Here is a 16,316-nt window from a genome sequence, read left to right as displayed (position 1 = left end):
AAATCAGCTCTTGACAGTGCTGGAAAATAGCTACCAGTCGACTGCTATCTGTCGTAGTCGACTGGCACAAACCAACCCAATTTTCAGCATTTTAAAGCCAACTTCATAAATACATAGAAAATTCTAGAAAATTCAAAAAATCATGAAATTTTGAACACACATTCATTATAATGTTCTTTACCAAGGAAAAATATGTTTTCATGAAAATTCATTATATTTTTGAAGTTTTGATAAAAATTCAAACACCTTTAAAAACACTCAAGTTTGTATCAAATTAAAACCTAGTTTTAAATTCATATGTTTCAAAATAACTATCCACTGTAAATAAAACATAAAATTATTTTCAAAACATTTGAAATGTCCAACTATGATCTATGGGCAAGATGTCCATTAATTAAACATTTGCTTTCCCTATAATTGGCCTATGATCACTAAAAATTTGATGCATTTCATAACTCATCAAAATACTATAAGCATATGTGAATTATTTGTATCATCCTATCATCTCACATTTATGGTTAGAAAATAATGAAAATCATTGTGAGATAAAGGTAACCTCTACTTAGCCCTTTTTATCATGAATTTCTATCAAGGCTAAGTGTTCCCCCTTAAGTTTTCAAGTCAACCATTTTTCAAGGATTTGAACTATGATTTTAATGGTTGACTAACCTAAAATCCTCTAACCCTTGAGGATTGATTTTGGCACCCAATAGAAATTCTTTCTAATTGGGTTAACCAAATATTCCTTGGGGATCCATTTTCTATCTATGGTCTTGATTTTTGATTGCCCCCTAGCAAGTAGACAATGGTAGGTCTTTTCATTGTTGGGTTCATTGTATCCTAACCCATTTTTCTTAAAACTTACCCTTTGCCTCCCAATGATCATGTTTAGGGTTTTAGAGCTAATTTCAAATTTTCTAAGGGCATTGGTAAGGTATTCTACCTTTTCCCTTAATTTCCTATTTTCTTCTTCTAAACACGAATCATTTGAAGAATTAGAAGAAGCATGTATATCATCATCCCTAATAGACATGGATTCTAATTTTTCTTCAAGCATGCAATGTCATTTTTCAAGGTTTTATTTTTCCTTTTTGCCTTGAACAAATCATCATTTGTACTTTTAATGATCTTAATTAAGACATGAGGAGGAAGATTGTATACCTCACTTACCGAGACGTCCGAATCCGATGTTTGACCTCCCCCTTCACTTGAGCTCCCTTCTTCATCTTCACTTGAGCTCTTTCCCTCTTCATTTTCGGATGAGGTGGAGGCTACATCATCAATTCCCATTAGAGCAAAATTGACTACATGATGCTCTTCTTCCTCCGATGATGATGATGGATCATCCCATGTTGCTTTTAGGTTTTGAGCCTTTTTCCCTTTTCCTTTTGTCTTCTTCTCCTCCTTTTTCTTCCCTTCCTTCTTCTTCAAGAGAGGACAATCATCTCTTATGTGTCCTTCTCCTTGACAATTATAGCAAATGATCTTCCTTGTCCTACTTTTACTTCTAGAACTTTTCCTAGCACGAGATTTGTTAGAAGAAAAAGATTTAAATGTCTTTCTCATCTTCCTTACCATATATGCCTCTTGATCGCTATCCATTGAGGCACTTGATTCTTCGGAGTCGGAAGATGGTGGTGATGAAGATTTCTTCTTCTTTCCTTTTCCCTTGTTTGCCACAAGGGCTACTCCTCTTGATCTATGAGCTTCTCCATCTAATCCTTCAACTCTTGTTTCGTGAAGCTCCATTGTTGAGAAGAGTTCATCTAGAGAGGATTTCTCTAGGTCCTTTGATATGTAGTATGAATCTACAATGGAGCTCCAAGTTGTGGTTCTTGGGAAAGCATTTAGGGCTTTCATCATCATGTCTCGATTTGAAAGTGTCTCACCTACACTTGTTAGCCCATTAATAATTTCCTTAATTCTAGAATGTAAAATTGATACCTTTTCTCCTTTCTCAAACTTGATATTGTTGAGTTGAGTTCGAAGGAGGTCTCTTTTTGCAAATTTTACTTCCGATGTACCTTCATGAAGCTCCACTAGCTTTTCCCACAAGTCTTTGGCACTTGTATAGTTTCCAATTCTTGTTACTTCTTGTTGTGGAAGAACATGTAGTAGGTGATGCATTGCCTTGGAATTTGCTAGATGCTCTTCTTTTTGCCTTTTGGTCCATCTTATTATGTCGATTGTCTCATTGCATTCATCCTTGGGTTCTTCAAAACCACTTCTCATGATTAGCATAATGTCAAAATTGATATTGAAAAATACCTCCATTTTCTTCTTCCACCAAGAGAAGTCTCCTTCGAATTTGGGTGGATGAATATTTGAGCCGACCATTTTGATGAAGTGCTCTTCTTGACGATTAGTCCGTTGAAGGGCGTCCTCGCTCTGATACCACTTGTAGGGGATCGGTGGCTGACTAGAAGAGGGTTGGATAGCTAGGTCACCCCCAACTTCTTTTCTTCTCTACAAGGTTAGTTACGCAAGCGGAATACGAAAACTAAAGCAATGAAAATAAACAAGTAAGAATACCAAATCGCTAACAAGCTCGATGTAACGTGGTTCAGAGATTGCTTGCTCCTACTCCACGGCGTGTCCTTGAGGTGGACGAGCCCTTGATCCTTCGGTGGATCAATCCTCGGCAATCTCCGGCTAGAGCTTTCTCCTTCTCGGTGGAGCAAACCTCTCACAAAGGATCTCTTCCTCTTTACAATGATGAACTTAGGTTTAGGAGGAAGAAAGCATGCTTGGAAGCTTTGGGAAATGACAAGGAGTTATTCAACAAGCATGAGTAATCTCCTTCAAGCCCCAAATCTTCCCTTAAATAAGAGGAGAGAATTGATCATCATATCAACTCTCCTCGGCACCAGTCGACTGGCAAAACCATCAGTCGACTGGTGTTACTGTTGGAGGTAGCCAACGACTACTTCGCAGCACCAACAGTATGCCAACGGTCATTTACCAGTCGACTGCTAAAACATGCAGTCGACTGGTACAGTCGACTGATCCACACTGACCGAACGAACAGAACCATTCTTTTCACACCCAGTCGACTGCGTAGTCGATTGCACCAGTCGGCTGCTAAAACATGAAGTCGACTGCTACAGTACTACTACAGTAACGCTACCGCACTGCTACAGTAACGCTACAGCACTTCTACAGTAAAACCCTAAAACTAGGATTTTACTCCGAGTACAATCTCTCGTGCACTCGTACCCTCACCCTTACGACTCATTTGACGCTTCCTTTGAAGCTTTAACAGAGCCTTCAAGCATACTTTCTTTGGCTCTCGTCCCTCGGATGCATTCAAGCCTGCGGCTCACCCCCAATGTCATCCTTCGTGTATGCCTCGAAATTGCTTCCCTCGGCCCTTGTGCTCGCTGCCTTGTCCACGGTCCCTCGGATGCTTCATCCTTCACCGAAACCAAAGTCATCAACCTGAGTCGCATGTGTATCCTGTAAACCTGCACAACTCAAATACACATATCAAATACAAGGGTGAATCTAACTTAAACTCTTTGACACACATATCAAAACTATGATCGTACCGATCAAAACCTAGGTCGATTGCACCAATAGTAGTGTCTCAAGAATCACTTTCTTTGGTTGTACAACTATTTGATAGTATGGACATTGCAAGAATTGAACTTATTAATGATAGAGGTGTAGGGACTTATGCAGTGAAGGTAAAGCCCCAAGAATCTATTTCTTTAGTAGAACCACCACCTAAACCAGAGCCAGAAGCCTTACTTGATCCAAAGGAAGTCACATTCACTTATTTAGAATATCTAGGTATCTTTCAACACAGCAAGGTTAGTATCTCTTGTAATCTTTTTGAAAATTTCATAGAGCTACTTGTAATTAATTTTGTTGAATGTTATTCATTTTTTGATACATGCTCAATTAAACTTAATATGGTTCTAGTTCTTTATTTTCTTGCATGTGTGTTGGAGGTGTGCTCTTTCTTTGGGCGTGCAGGTTTTTATAGGGCCTAGAATTGGATCCTTCAATTGAATTATTGTCGACCTCCAGGAATAACTTTCAAGGAGATAACGATCGAAAGAGTGGTACTTCATGACTTTGATCCCATGATGATATAGCTCTCTCCACAATTTGGGTCATTGGCATTGGCAAGAAAATCTAGAAGTATCTTACTTTGGCATGAGCAAGATTTCGAACCTAATAAGAGATTAAGCTAATGATCAAAAATAAGTGCTTCTTGGAAGGCAACCCAAACACTTTCTTTTGAAATCTCTTTGTCTTTCCTTTTCTTTATTCCCTGACCCAAATCCTTTACTTGATTTTTCTTATCTAATCTTCTTTTCATAAGATTCAAAGATTAGGATGAGTGTGACTACCAAATGGAGGGATAACTTTAGCAGATGAATGATTTAGACGCTCGGCATGCACCACTTGGTAATTTTCCTCACTTTAAACCTCATGATTTAAGTCTAGGGGATGTATATATATTGAATTGTCAATTAATTTTTTGTCATATTTCTTTTTATATAATAATTTTTTCTGGTTGCATTATATATCATTTCATTATTTATTTGTTCCTTATAGCAAGATACTAATGTGTGCAAATTTGTAAGTGCAAGAAGTGTAATCAAGTAATAAAAAGATATCAAATCATAAGGACTAGTAGTTGAGTACTAGCTTAGTAAGAAAATTTAACTGTCTAGATTAATCTTAGGTTCTGGGTGAGAAGAAAACTGATCAGTGGAAAAGTGAAGAATGAAGTGAGAGAAGAAATTTGATCAAGTTGACAAAGGCAAATCAAAAAAAAGATAGAGAGAACATAGTAAGAAGGTAGAGTGATCAAAGTGAGAAGGCAGCAGGATCACAAAAAAAAGACAGTGTGATCAAAGTGAGAAGGTAGCAAGATCACAAAAAGAAAGCAAAGAAATCAAAGTGAAAAGATAGAGAGATCACAAAAAGTTTAGTGGGTTAAGGCAATTCTAGGATGTTTATTTCACCACTATGTTAGTAAACACTTGATCTATATTTAGTTTCCTATCCTCAATATTGGTTTATATAGGTGGACTATCCTATGTATCCAATGTAAACTTTTGAAATTACACCGGCGTATCAATTCCAATTCATCATCGACTATTAGAGCGGTTGAAATTAGGGATTGCTTTCCTAAGGAGACCCTGTCACTAGATCCCATGAACTCAAAATACCCTTCTTCTACTTTTGTGACTATGAATTGGGATTTATTCATTAAGATCAATGATAACCCATTGGCCCTTATGTCATACCGATCTACTTTCATAGCTGACTCTTTGTGTCTCAATTTTCTATTGATCGGAGGATTGGGTTATACTTTTGATTCATCCCCAAATCACCATGGGATATCAATCTTATGCTTTTGGCATCATGTTTACATAGTAGATTCGAACCACAAATCAACTCATCATTGAATAAGAAAAATCAAACATTAACAGATTGATCAAAAGTGTGTTTACATCAGTGTTGGCCAGGGTGACTCTTGATCTGGAGCCCTAGGGCGACTCTAGATCGGGATCCCCCATCAAGAGGTTGACATCATCATTTTATAGACAAGAGGGGAGTGTCTGACACTGCCATGCTAGCAAGCACAAGCACCCATATGGCAGGGAGGGAGTGTTGGATCAAGACACAAGTTAGAAATAACTGAGATAAGAACTTACTTGATGTTGCAGACTCAGCTTACTTCAAACTTAAAGATTCATTCCCTGAAGAGAAGTGTTTACAAACTATTACCAAAGTAGGGCTCAAGTATTACTTAATGCTCTGCAATGGCTTACATATCCTCCTTATAAAAGATTAGAAAGAGGAATCTCGGGTGCTTCTTGGACTCCATCGACAAGTTCTACTTTTTATCATGATAAAAGGGAATTTATGTGTTGTACAACATGACACAGAGGTTATTCGGTTTGTTAATGAAAGCCAACATATGAATCAGTAAACTGAGTGTCCATTTGAAGACATAAAGTTATTCGGAGTTCGAATGTGTTTAAATAATTTTCAAATATATAATTGATGCATGAAAAAGTCGTTTGTCATTGATATGTAGAGTTGTAGAAACATTTGTTATAAGGATTGCATCTTCTTGATGTCATAATCCATGCATGCTTGTCAGATGTGTCTTTACAGTTGCTGGTAAGAGTATTTTTTCTGTAATACTTTCATAATTCTATGTTTTCATATAGGATTTAAAGAAAAAAGAGAGGGAAAATCAAGGAAGAAACAGTAAAATAACAGGGAAAAGGTGTGTTTATGATCTAAATGTCAAATCAATATAATTCCCAAATCACTCTTTTTTTTTTTTTTTATGTTGTGATTATGTTTATCATAATATTATATTTTTTTATCAAACAATTCCTAAATCAATATTTTCATTCTATTTCTTATTTATTTATTCTCTTCACTAGGATTTATTGAATAGTATTTTTCTATGTCTCTTGGCAAAACTCCTAGATAAGATGAAGGCTAAGATGAAAGTCTTGAGAGTCGCACGAACACTAGTGGTTAGTGGAATATTATTGGATGTATATCAGATTGAAGTAGTGTTGGAACACTGTTGACAATGAAGTCTTTGATTGTTAATGATTTATGAGTTTTGTAGTCGATTTAGAAAATTTTATAAGTTATGTAAAATGATTATTAGATAAATAAAAATTATGTATTCACATTTTGATTTTATTTTGTAATTTTTATTTCTATTTTTAGGGGTGTATGAATTGTGATAATATCTATATTTTAAATTTATATTATATATTTTAAATAAATATTAGTGATAATTATATGATATTTTAATTGTATCACGCGCTAGGAATGTCGTTAACTGTGGTGCACATTGTACGCAATGAATGCCATTAATCGTGGCGAGCGTTGGCGCTACGAATTCTATTAATCGTGATGCACGCTACGAATATTATTAACCGTGGCGTGCGGTGCACTATTTGTGACTTAATTAGCCATGTCATATATTTATTTCCAATTCTACCTTAGCCGTATATATATATATATATATATATATATATATATATACTAGGTCCATGTTTAAATAATTTAATTCTAATTATTTTAAATCCCATATGTGTCCTCAAGGATCAGGTCCCATATTCATATAATCTAATATTAATTATATTAAATCCTATTTACCGCATTATTAAAGAGGCAGAAATGTTACAATTATTTATTTACTGTTTCCTATTATTTTATCTTATTTAAATTAAATGATTTATTTACTATACATGGCCGATTTCAGGACACTACATGGGCACTCTGGATTGGTTCGCTTAACAGAGCACGACTTGTGTCGGTGGGCACAAGCACCCGTGGCAGGCATGGGACTTCAAATGTTGATCTACAATTCTCCATTTTCGTTCCTTTTTACGCCCTATCAAAATGAGAGCAATCCTCTAAAATAGGAAAATATCAAAATGGAGTACAAAAAGATGATAACTTGAAATATATGCATATAAAATGGGAAAAGATATACGCCAAATATGACAAAAATCCTATATAAAATACATACATCAACCAGCACTATAGTGGTGCTAGTTTATGAAGACCAACATCATATTGGTATTGGTCTTCAAAAACCAATATCATAATATTCTAAAAGTTTTAAATCATTTTAAGCACTATTGGGAAGGTTTTAAGCAGTAGAAGAGAGTTGATTTGGACTCATGTTCACCTAATAAATCCACTTAAGTTGGAATGAGCTTGATCGGATCTCTCTAGGTTAATGGATTTCGATCGAAACCTATTGATGAACCTAGACAACTTAGGGTGTGTTTGGTACGCGCATTTTTTATTTTCATTTTCTGAAAAACATATATTTTTTAGAAAACAGAAAATGACATTTTGTCATTCTCTATTTTTCTAGAAAACACTGTCTATTTTTTTAGAAAACAGACACGAAAAATGCAAACCAAACACCATTTTTCAGAAAACGCGCGTTTTTCAGAAAATGAAAATGAAAAATACGCGTACCAAACGCACCCTTAGATTTCTAAAATTTTACAATAAGATGGAAGTGTGGGATGTGTAGAAAGTAGATATGGTGAGAAATCTTGATCTTGAGTCTCCTACACAAAGTTAAAGGTCCATGTTAATTTACACAAAGTTTAAGACTTTCTAAGCCTTTTGAGCAATACTGGAAATCCTTTACGATGATAATGGAGGGAACATTTGGACTCTTGGGCACTGCAGAAACTTACATGAGTTGGAATGAGCCCAATCAGAGCTCTTTAAGTCCATCAATGGATTTTAACCGAAACACATTGATGGACCTAGATGATTTGAATTTCTAAAATTTTATAATAAGATGGAAGTATGGAGTGTGTAGAAGGAAGATATGGTGAAAAATCTTGATTCTGAGTCTCCTACATGAAGTTATAATCTCATTTCAATTTGCACAAAGTCTGAAACTTTATAAACCTTTTGAACAATACTGGAAATCCATTACAATGATAATAGAGGGCACATTTAGACTCATGGACATTACAGAAATCTACATGAGTTAGAATGAGCATAATCAGAGTTCTCTAAGTCCATCAATGAGTTTTGACCAAAACTTATTGATAGATCTAGAGTATTTAGATTTTTAAAATTTTACTATAAAATGGGAGATGTTAGTGTATAAAAAGTATATATAGTGTCTAATCCTAGTCCTAATACACATAAGCGAAGTTGTGGTCGCATACTGACTAGCACAAATAGTGATGCTAGGTTTTGAAGACCAACATTGCAGTGTTGGTTCCGATCACACAATATAGTGTTGGTTTCTGAAGAGTGGTACTACTATATAGAAGCCAACAACACAGGCTATGCCAGTTGGAGTGCGATCATAACTTCGCCTATGTGTATTAGGATCAAGATTGGACACCATATATACCTTCTACATACTTTACAATTCTATCTCATTATAAAATTTCATCAATGAGTTTTGGTTAAAACTCATTAAGGGACTTAGAGATATATGATAAGAATCATTCCAACTCCTGTAGTTTTTATAGTTCCCTGGAGTCAAGGGTCTGTTATCATCGTAAAATATTCCCAGCATTGCTTAAAAGGTTTAGAAAATTTTAGACTTTTTGCCAATTGACACGGGCACGGGCCTAAAAAGCCTATAACTTCATGTACGAGACTCAGAATCAAGATTTCTCACCAGATCTACTTTCTACAGACTTTATATTTCTATCTTATTACAAAAATTCAAAAATCCAATTCATCTAAGTCTATCAATGGATTTTGATCAAAATTCACTGATGAGCCTAGAGAGCTCTAATTGAACTCATTCTAACTCTTATAGGTTTCTATAGTGCCCTAAAGTCCAAGGGTGTCATCCGTTATCATAAAAGATTCCTAATATTGCTCAGAAGATTTAAAAAGTTTCAAATTTTATGTTAATCAGTGTGGGTCTATAATTTCATGTAGGAGATTCAGGACCAAGATTTCTCACTATATTCTACACACTCCATACTTCCATCTTATTTATAAAATTTTAAAAATCTAAGTTGTCTAGGTCCATCAATGAGTTTTAGTCAAAACTTATTGATGAACTTAGAGAGTATTGATTGGACACACTCTAACTTATGTAAGTTTCTGTAGTGCTCGGGAGTCCAAATGTGTCATCTGTTATCATCGTAAAGGATTTTCAACGTTGCTCAAAAGGTTTATAAAGTTTCAAACTTATTGCAAATTGACATGGGCTGATAACTTCATGTAGGAGACTCAGGATTCAGATTTCTCATCATATCTACCTTCTACACATTCTATGATTCCATCTCATTGTAAAATTTCATAAATTCAAGTCATTTGTAAATTTATTAATGAACTTAGAGAGTTCCGATCGAGCTCATTCCAACTTCAATGGAATTATTAGTTGAACATAAGTCTAAATAAGCTATCTTTTACTGTTTTAAAGTCCTTCCGACAATAGTCAAAACAATTTGAAACTTTTAGAATATTGTGATGCTAGTTTTGAAAGATAGATCCGCTACCTTAATGGCCCCCTAGGGTCGGCCCCACGGATATGGAGGGAGATACATGCAGGTACACAGGTCATAGGCGTATGGTAGGGTAAACCCTAGGTCGTCAATTTCTGAGAATCAACCCCTTACCATTACGCCGGAGATGTCATACATCCACCGTCTGCGTTACGCCCTAGAAGTTGTAATGTTAGTTTTGAAGACTGACACTACTGTGGTATTGGTCTTCAGAAACCAACACCACTGTAGCATTAGTCAAACTAGCACTAATATTTTTTAATTTTTATTAATAAAATCAACTTGGTTATTAATTTTATTTTTATTTTTTATTCTTTTATAATTACATATTAAAAAATTGGAGATATTTAAAAAGAGGAAAAAATATTTTATTAACCTTCTTTTTATTTTTTTTATTAAAGTTTTAAAATTAAAATTAAAATTAAAAATAAATCTATTTAGAGGATTATTTATTAAAGTTTAAATGGTATTTAAATTAATTTAATTTAATTTAGGAGAAAAGAGAAAAGAGAAGTGATGCACATAGCGGGTAAAATTATAATTTTATGTGTTTTGGGGAATAATGAAATATTGGTACACCTTTGAAGAATTCTAAAATTTCATTTGCGCTATTTGGAAATTTGTCGTAAGATTATATATATATATATATAGTCCAAGTGGAAAATTTTTAATCCAACGTTGGTCTTATATATAAAATAATTACTTATTGCAGACTGTTATATTAGGCTAAGCTCAATTAAAAGTGATCAACTAAGGTTTGAATATTTGAGCATTAATATATATGGTAGTGTGATCAATAAATCAGGTAACATCAAATTTGACATGAAATGTGTGATCTTTTAATATGCAGAGATCTTATGATTAAACAAGAAATACAAAAGATTGAAAGGTTAACTCTATGAATAGTGGTTATGGTCCCGTTCTATGCTCTTCTAAATACCATAAAAATAATTTGGTTTTAACAGATTTAAGTTACAAGCTTCTGTACGAGTGATTCTTATAGAAAATAAATTCAAAAAACCAGCTCGGGAGCTAGGAGCATTGTATGGGCAAAGGCCCCAATACAGGTCAGCTACCAGCCAGTAAGACTGTAAATGCACCGAGTCGATTAAATGAGCCCAGTTGAATTGAGTTTTAGGATGTTCAAACTTATTTGATAAAATAGCCGAGTCGAACTAAGTTGAGTCGAGCTAAGCTTTAGGGTGTTCAAGCTTGTTTGGTAAGATAACCGAGTCAAGTCAAGCCGAACTTAAAATGTACCAAACCTTTGAAATGATTATTCAAGCTTAGCGTGGTTTATTTTTTATGAACTTGAATTTATTTAAAACTTGACTTGAGTTTGGTTTGTTTAGATACTATCAGTCTCTCAATTCAAGCTTGCAGGGCTTGAGCCTTGAGCTTAGTTCGATCTTGGTTCGTTTATATGTTATCGAACTCTCAATTCAAGCTTTTTTGATTGTTTGAAACTTTTTATTTTTTGATTAGTTATTGAGTTTGATAACTCAAACTTATTTATTTATTTTATTTTATTATTTATTTAGCATATTGATAAGAGTTTTATTAATGAATATAGTTCGTGAATATTATTCACTACAAGAAAAAAACTGAAAGACAACGCTTTAAAAGCGTTGTCTATGTAGCTGAAAAAACATTGTTAAAAGCACTGTTGTTAAAAGTCTACTCAAAGACAACGCTTTAAAATGTTGTCGTTTGTAGCAAAGACAACGCTTTTGCAACGCTTTAAAAGCATTATCATTTTTTGCAAAGGCAACACATAAAAAACATTGTCTTTTTTTAGCAAAGACAATAGTTTCATAATGCATAAAAATATTGTCTTTTTTAGTAAAAGATAAGAGGTTTTAAACTATTATCTTTTAATACCCAAGACAAACAAAAGATAAATAAAAATGAATCTACTTCAATCAACAACATATTATTAAATAAACAACCAAGATAAATATATAAATTATCATCCTTACACTTCTATAACAAATATAATTACTCGCATACAAAGAAATTTTAATTAGGAGACACTTAAAATTACTCCTATCGACTACATCTTATTGCATGAACTTAAAGGATCTTGATAGATGTTACTTATCCTCTTGACTTGAATGTTCTTTACTCATTGGCTTTAACCATCTTCTCGTTTAAATCCCGAAGCCTTCTTAATAGTTCTTCATCGAAGTACTTCCCAATCACACCCCTAGGGTTCGGATGTAGTGTCACATAGCATGTAGTTACTACTCCTGTAATCATCCATACCCGAACTATTTAGTTGGAGTTTCTGAATACCTCCATTCACCTTCAAAATATCTGAAAATGTACAACATGTAAAATTTCCATAATCTCAAAATCTAATGAAAGACAACAGGAATAAGCAAACGACATGTAAAATTTCCACAATCTCAACTTCTATCATCTAAGAAGTCAAAACATTATTCCAAAAAATATCAAGAAATTGATGCATTAGAACAGAGTAAACTGGAATAAAACTACCATCTAAATATAAAGGCAAATATAGGGAAAGTAAATACCTTGCCGATGACATGTAAGATTATTTCTAAAGTCCACATGGCAAGGTCTAACTGGGATAACTAGTATCTTCTCTATGTAGGTGTTTATAAATTCATAATGTTGAGATTCAAACTCGGTCAAAGTTTTGTCACCCAAAACTAACTCTAGCAACAATGCAAATCTATTATGTGGGAAATGAAAAGAATATATGAACAAGAAAATTCAAATATAAGATAATAGACATGAAATATGAAACAGGAGAATGTAGGGGGTCCTCTATCAAACATATTTGTATATGATTTACATGAAAGCCCACAAGTTATCTTATACAATAATCTAGTCCTGAAGTCACCCAAGATAGTTATTTCTGACCATAGGAACCAGCAGACTACCATGATGTAATAAAAATTCAAGTAACCTTGATCTAGACCTTATGTAAGTGAATAAACAAGCCAATGTATCAAGCTTGGTGTACCAGAATAAAGTAATTGATCAAATGAAAGAAGATAACTATACAATGCTAAAATGAAAGAAAAATAGAGGCTCACCTTGGTCATATATGATCATAATTTACTTCTTGACAGATGCCATACATGTTAAAGTACGTGCAACATGCATATTAAAAGAAAAAAAATCAAGTGTGTTCAAGTAGCAGTATATTCTTCAGATCTAAAATATACACATTACTGGTTAAATCAGTATAGCTTGGAAAGCATCAAAGAAAACCACGTAATTAGTTCAGTATTATCCTATAAACATATATATACGGGTAGTCTAAGAGCAAATAAATAGAAAACAAGCAGAAATTCAGTGTGATTTGGAATATAAGCATGACTGGTTAAACCAGTGTACAACTAAAAGCAACTCACCTAATTCATTGAACTACAATGTAGGAAATTGCGAGCATAGTGAAAACCCATGTTTGGAAGTAGCCAGCTTGGTTGATACCATCTAATGTGAGCTTGATTATTATTCACCTTAATACTTATCACCTGCACAACTAATGAATTTAAATTAAGTAAAGAGAAGAAAAAACCAACAAAATAGCGATCATAGAGTCATTATCGTCAGAAAATACCTAAGTAAGCTATTATATTTGTTTACCCAAATTGTGGTGCACAATGCAACATGAGCACTAGGGAAACTGCAACTGCAGATGCTGTGTACAAAAGAATGATGGGAAAACAAGAAATATATCATGCATCAGATGCAAATTTACATGAAAACATAGCAGGGAGATTGAATTGCACAACCATCGATCTAAATTATATTTACAATATACCAAGCACAAAATTATCACTACAACATATCAGATTGGGTTGACAAATACCAAATTTGCTCAACAGCGTTACGACTTCTCCTATGGGGAATGGAACACGATGACTGTCAAACCGACAATGCAGAGCATGCAACCTAAGACTCCCATCCTCTGCAACCTCTCATTCAGAATGAAATGGGCCAAAATAGCACTGTATCTACCATTTCTCAGCCAAAAGCTATTTTCTGATATTAATTAAAAGTTGTATTTCTAGAACTTTGAGATTCAACATTTCTTACCTGACAATAATGATCAAGGCACCCAGTGGTGTAACAAAAACAACTAGGGCAAAGATGTATGCAATAAAATTCATAATTTCACCAACTATCACTGCAAGAAAAAAGAACAAATTTTCCATAGAAAAAAAAAGGAAAATAAAGAGGAGAGCAATAGACGACAACTATAGAAGGAAAAGAAGAGACGATTGCTTACCCTTGAAAGAATATAGGTCTTGCGGAAGAGGAGAGCCATCGGCGAATCCCTCCCTAGATCATGAGAGAAGAACGAAGGAGGCAATGCGACAGATTCCTTGATGGTACTGCGGATCAGGGAAAAAGAGGCAGTTAAATGCATCGGGGAAAAATCGACGGTCGCAAGTGTTGTAGAAAAATGGGATGTCGCATTGCAAAATCGAAACAAAAGGGAAGGGGGTGGGGGTTATGGTATACTCGAACTACCAAAAAGACCAAAAGAGGGAGACGGTGCAAGAGCCGGATTTGTCGCGTTTGATCGAGGGGATGCATAAGTAACACCTGGTGACGGACATGATGAATACCTGACTCGCCAACAGCAAGCAAGAGGAAGGCATCGACGCTAAGTCCAGTCACGATGCCGGAGTCGTAGGTGCAGTGGGTGTACTCCTTCTCGTCGTCCGAAACCACTTGGGCCTGCATAACGGAAGATCGAGGTCCACAAGTACTTTGTTGTTAGGGGCTATAGTGAACTGGAAGGGAAGAGATCAGGGCATTTGTTGTTTGACGAAGAGGTGAAGAAATAAGGCGAGAAAATTTTGCCCGCTGTCTAGGGTGAGGAAATTTTAGATTGAGTGGGAGAGGGATTCGGCAAAGGATCATTAGACAGAGAGGAGTGAGTTCATCGGAGAGGTTCGCGAGGAGAGGTTCATCGGAGAGGTTCACGAGGAGAGGTTCATCGGAGAGGGGTTGGATGGAAAGGGCATGGGATGGGGAGAGAGTGCGCGTATGCATGAGAGGGATTCGGGAGTAGAAGAGTGTGAGAGGAGTTCGGTAGGAGAGATTCAGGAGAAAGGTGGATGTCAAGTAATCTAGGATTTTTGTACTCCTAGGTCTCTATTTGCATCTAACGGTTTATGTCATTCTAAATTTAGATGAGAATTTGACAATAAATAACATAACACTATAAAAATATTAATAGATAATATTTTTCAAAAAGCGTTGTCTTTGATTTACAAAAATCACTAATAGATAATGATTTTTAAAAAAACGTTATTTATTAATAAGAAAATACAGAGATAGACAACGCTTTTCACTAAAAATATTGTTAAAAAAAAAGATAACGCTTTTAAAAAAAAATATTGTCTTTTAAGTGTTGTAAAATCCTAATTTTCTTGTAGTGATGGTTTTAAAGTTCCCAAAGACAAAGAAGAGCATCAGTGGAGCAAGAAGGAGCAAGCCGAGTTTGTCGCCAACGGAAAGGCAGAGTTCCACCTGCTTAGCGTGCTGCCACCACAAGAGGTGAGTCGGATCGGAAGCTACGACTCCGTGAAAGACCTCTGGGAAAAATTCCTGGAGCTTCATGAAGGTACATCCGAAGTGAAGCTTGCAAGATGCGATATCCTCCGGACTCAACTTACGAACATCTGGATGAACCAAGGCGAGAAGGTAGCGCAACTCCAAGCAAAGATTAAGGAGCTAATAACTCAACTAAGCAACCTTGGACAAGAAGTAACGAACCGGGACTTGATCCGGTACGCGCTCAACGCCTTCCCCAGAACTCCAGAATGGGAGTCCTTAGTAGATGCATACTACATCTCTAAAGACTTCGAGGTAAGTACTTTAGAAAATCTATTTTCAACTTTTGAACTTCACGAATCTCGGATTGCAGAGCCCAATGAAGTGGAGAAAATAATTCAGAACATTGCCTTAAAGGCAAGAACAAACGATTCTGACTCCGAAGTCTCGATCGACCAATCGGAAGCGTTTCAATAAGTTTTTAATTCTAATAAATTTAGATCGCAGACAAAGAGGCATGAGCGAAAAAGAAGAACGGTTTGTTGCTACAACTGCAACGAAGAAGGGCACATCAAAGATTACTGCCCAAAATTGAAGAACAAGGAAAGAGTAAAGGAAAAGCGACCATCTTCCTCCAAACAGAAGAACTTGAAGGCCACTTGGTTAGATTTGTCTTCTTCCGAATCAGACGTCGAAGCATTCTCGGGGTTAGCACTAATGGCTAACCATCAGCTGGAAGATGAGTCAAGCTCAAAGATGAGCATA

At 35.2% G+C, this 16,316-nt stretch overlaps 1 long non-coding RNA gene across 2 annotated transcripts; it reads right to left on the bottom strand.

The window, feature by feature from the left end:
• Positions 1-11,943: 11,943 nt before the first annotated feature.
• LOC122030943 lies at positions 11,944-15,113 on the bottom strand. Of its 2 annotated transcripts, XR_006125673.1 has the most exons (6): positions 14,618-15,113; positions 14,275-14,380; positions 13,855-14,172; positions 13,603-13,683; positions 13,394-13,516; positions 11,944-12,323 (listed from the first exon to the last, which is right to left on the bottom strand). It is a non-coding gene; the product is annotated as an uncharacterized LOC122030943 (long non-coding RNA). The 2 variants fall into 2 exon arrangements; XR_006125672.1 differs by having other exon boundaries at positions 13,603-14,172.
• Positions 15,114-16,316: the final 1,203 nt, after the last annotated feature.

This window comes from Zingiber officinale, chromosome 11A (genome assembly GCF_018446385.1).
Source record: "Zingiber officinale cultivar Zhangliang chromosome 11A, Zo_v1.1, whole genome shotgun sequence".
In the NCBI taxonomy this organism is placed as follows: domain Eukaryota; kingdom Viridiplantae; phylum Streptophyta; class Magnoliopsida; order Zingiberales; family Zingiberaceae; genus Zingiber; species Zingiber officinale.
Note: the sequence above shows the minus strand (reverse complement) of the source record. Positions and strands in the feature narration are given on the sequence as shown.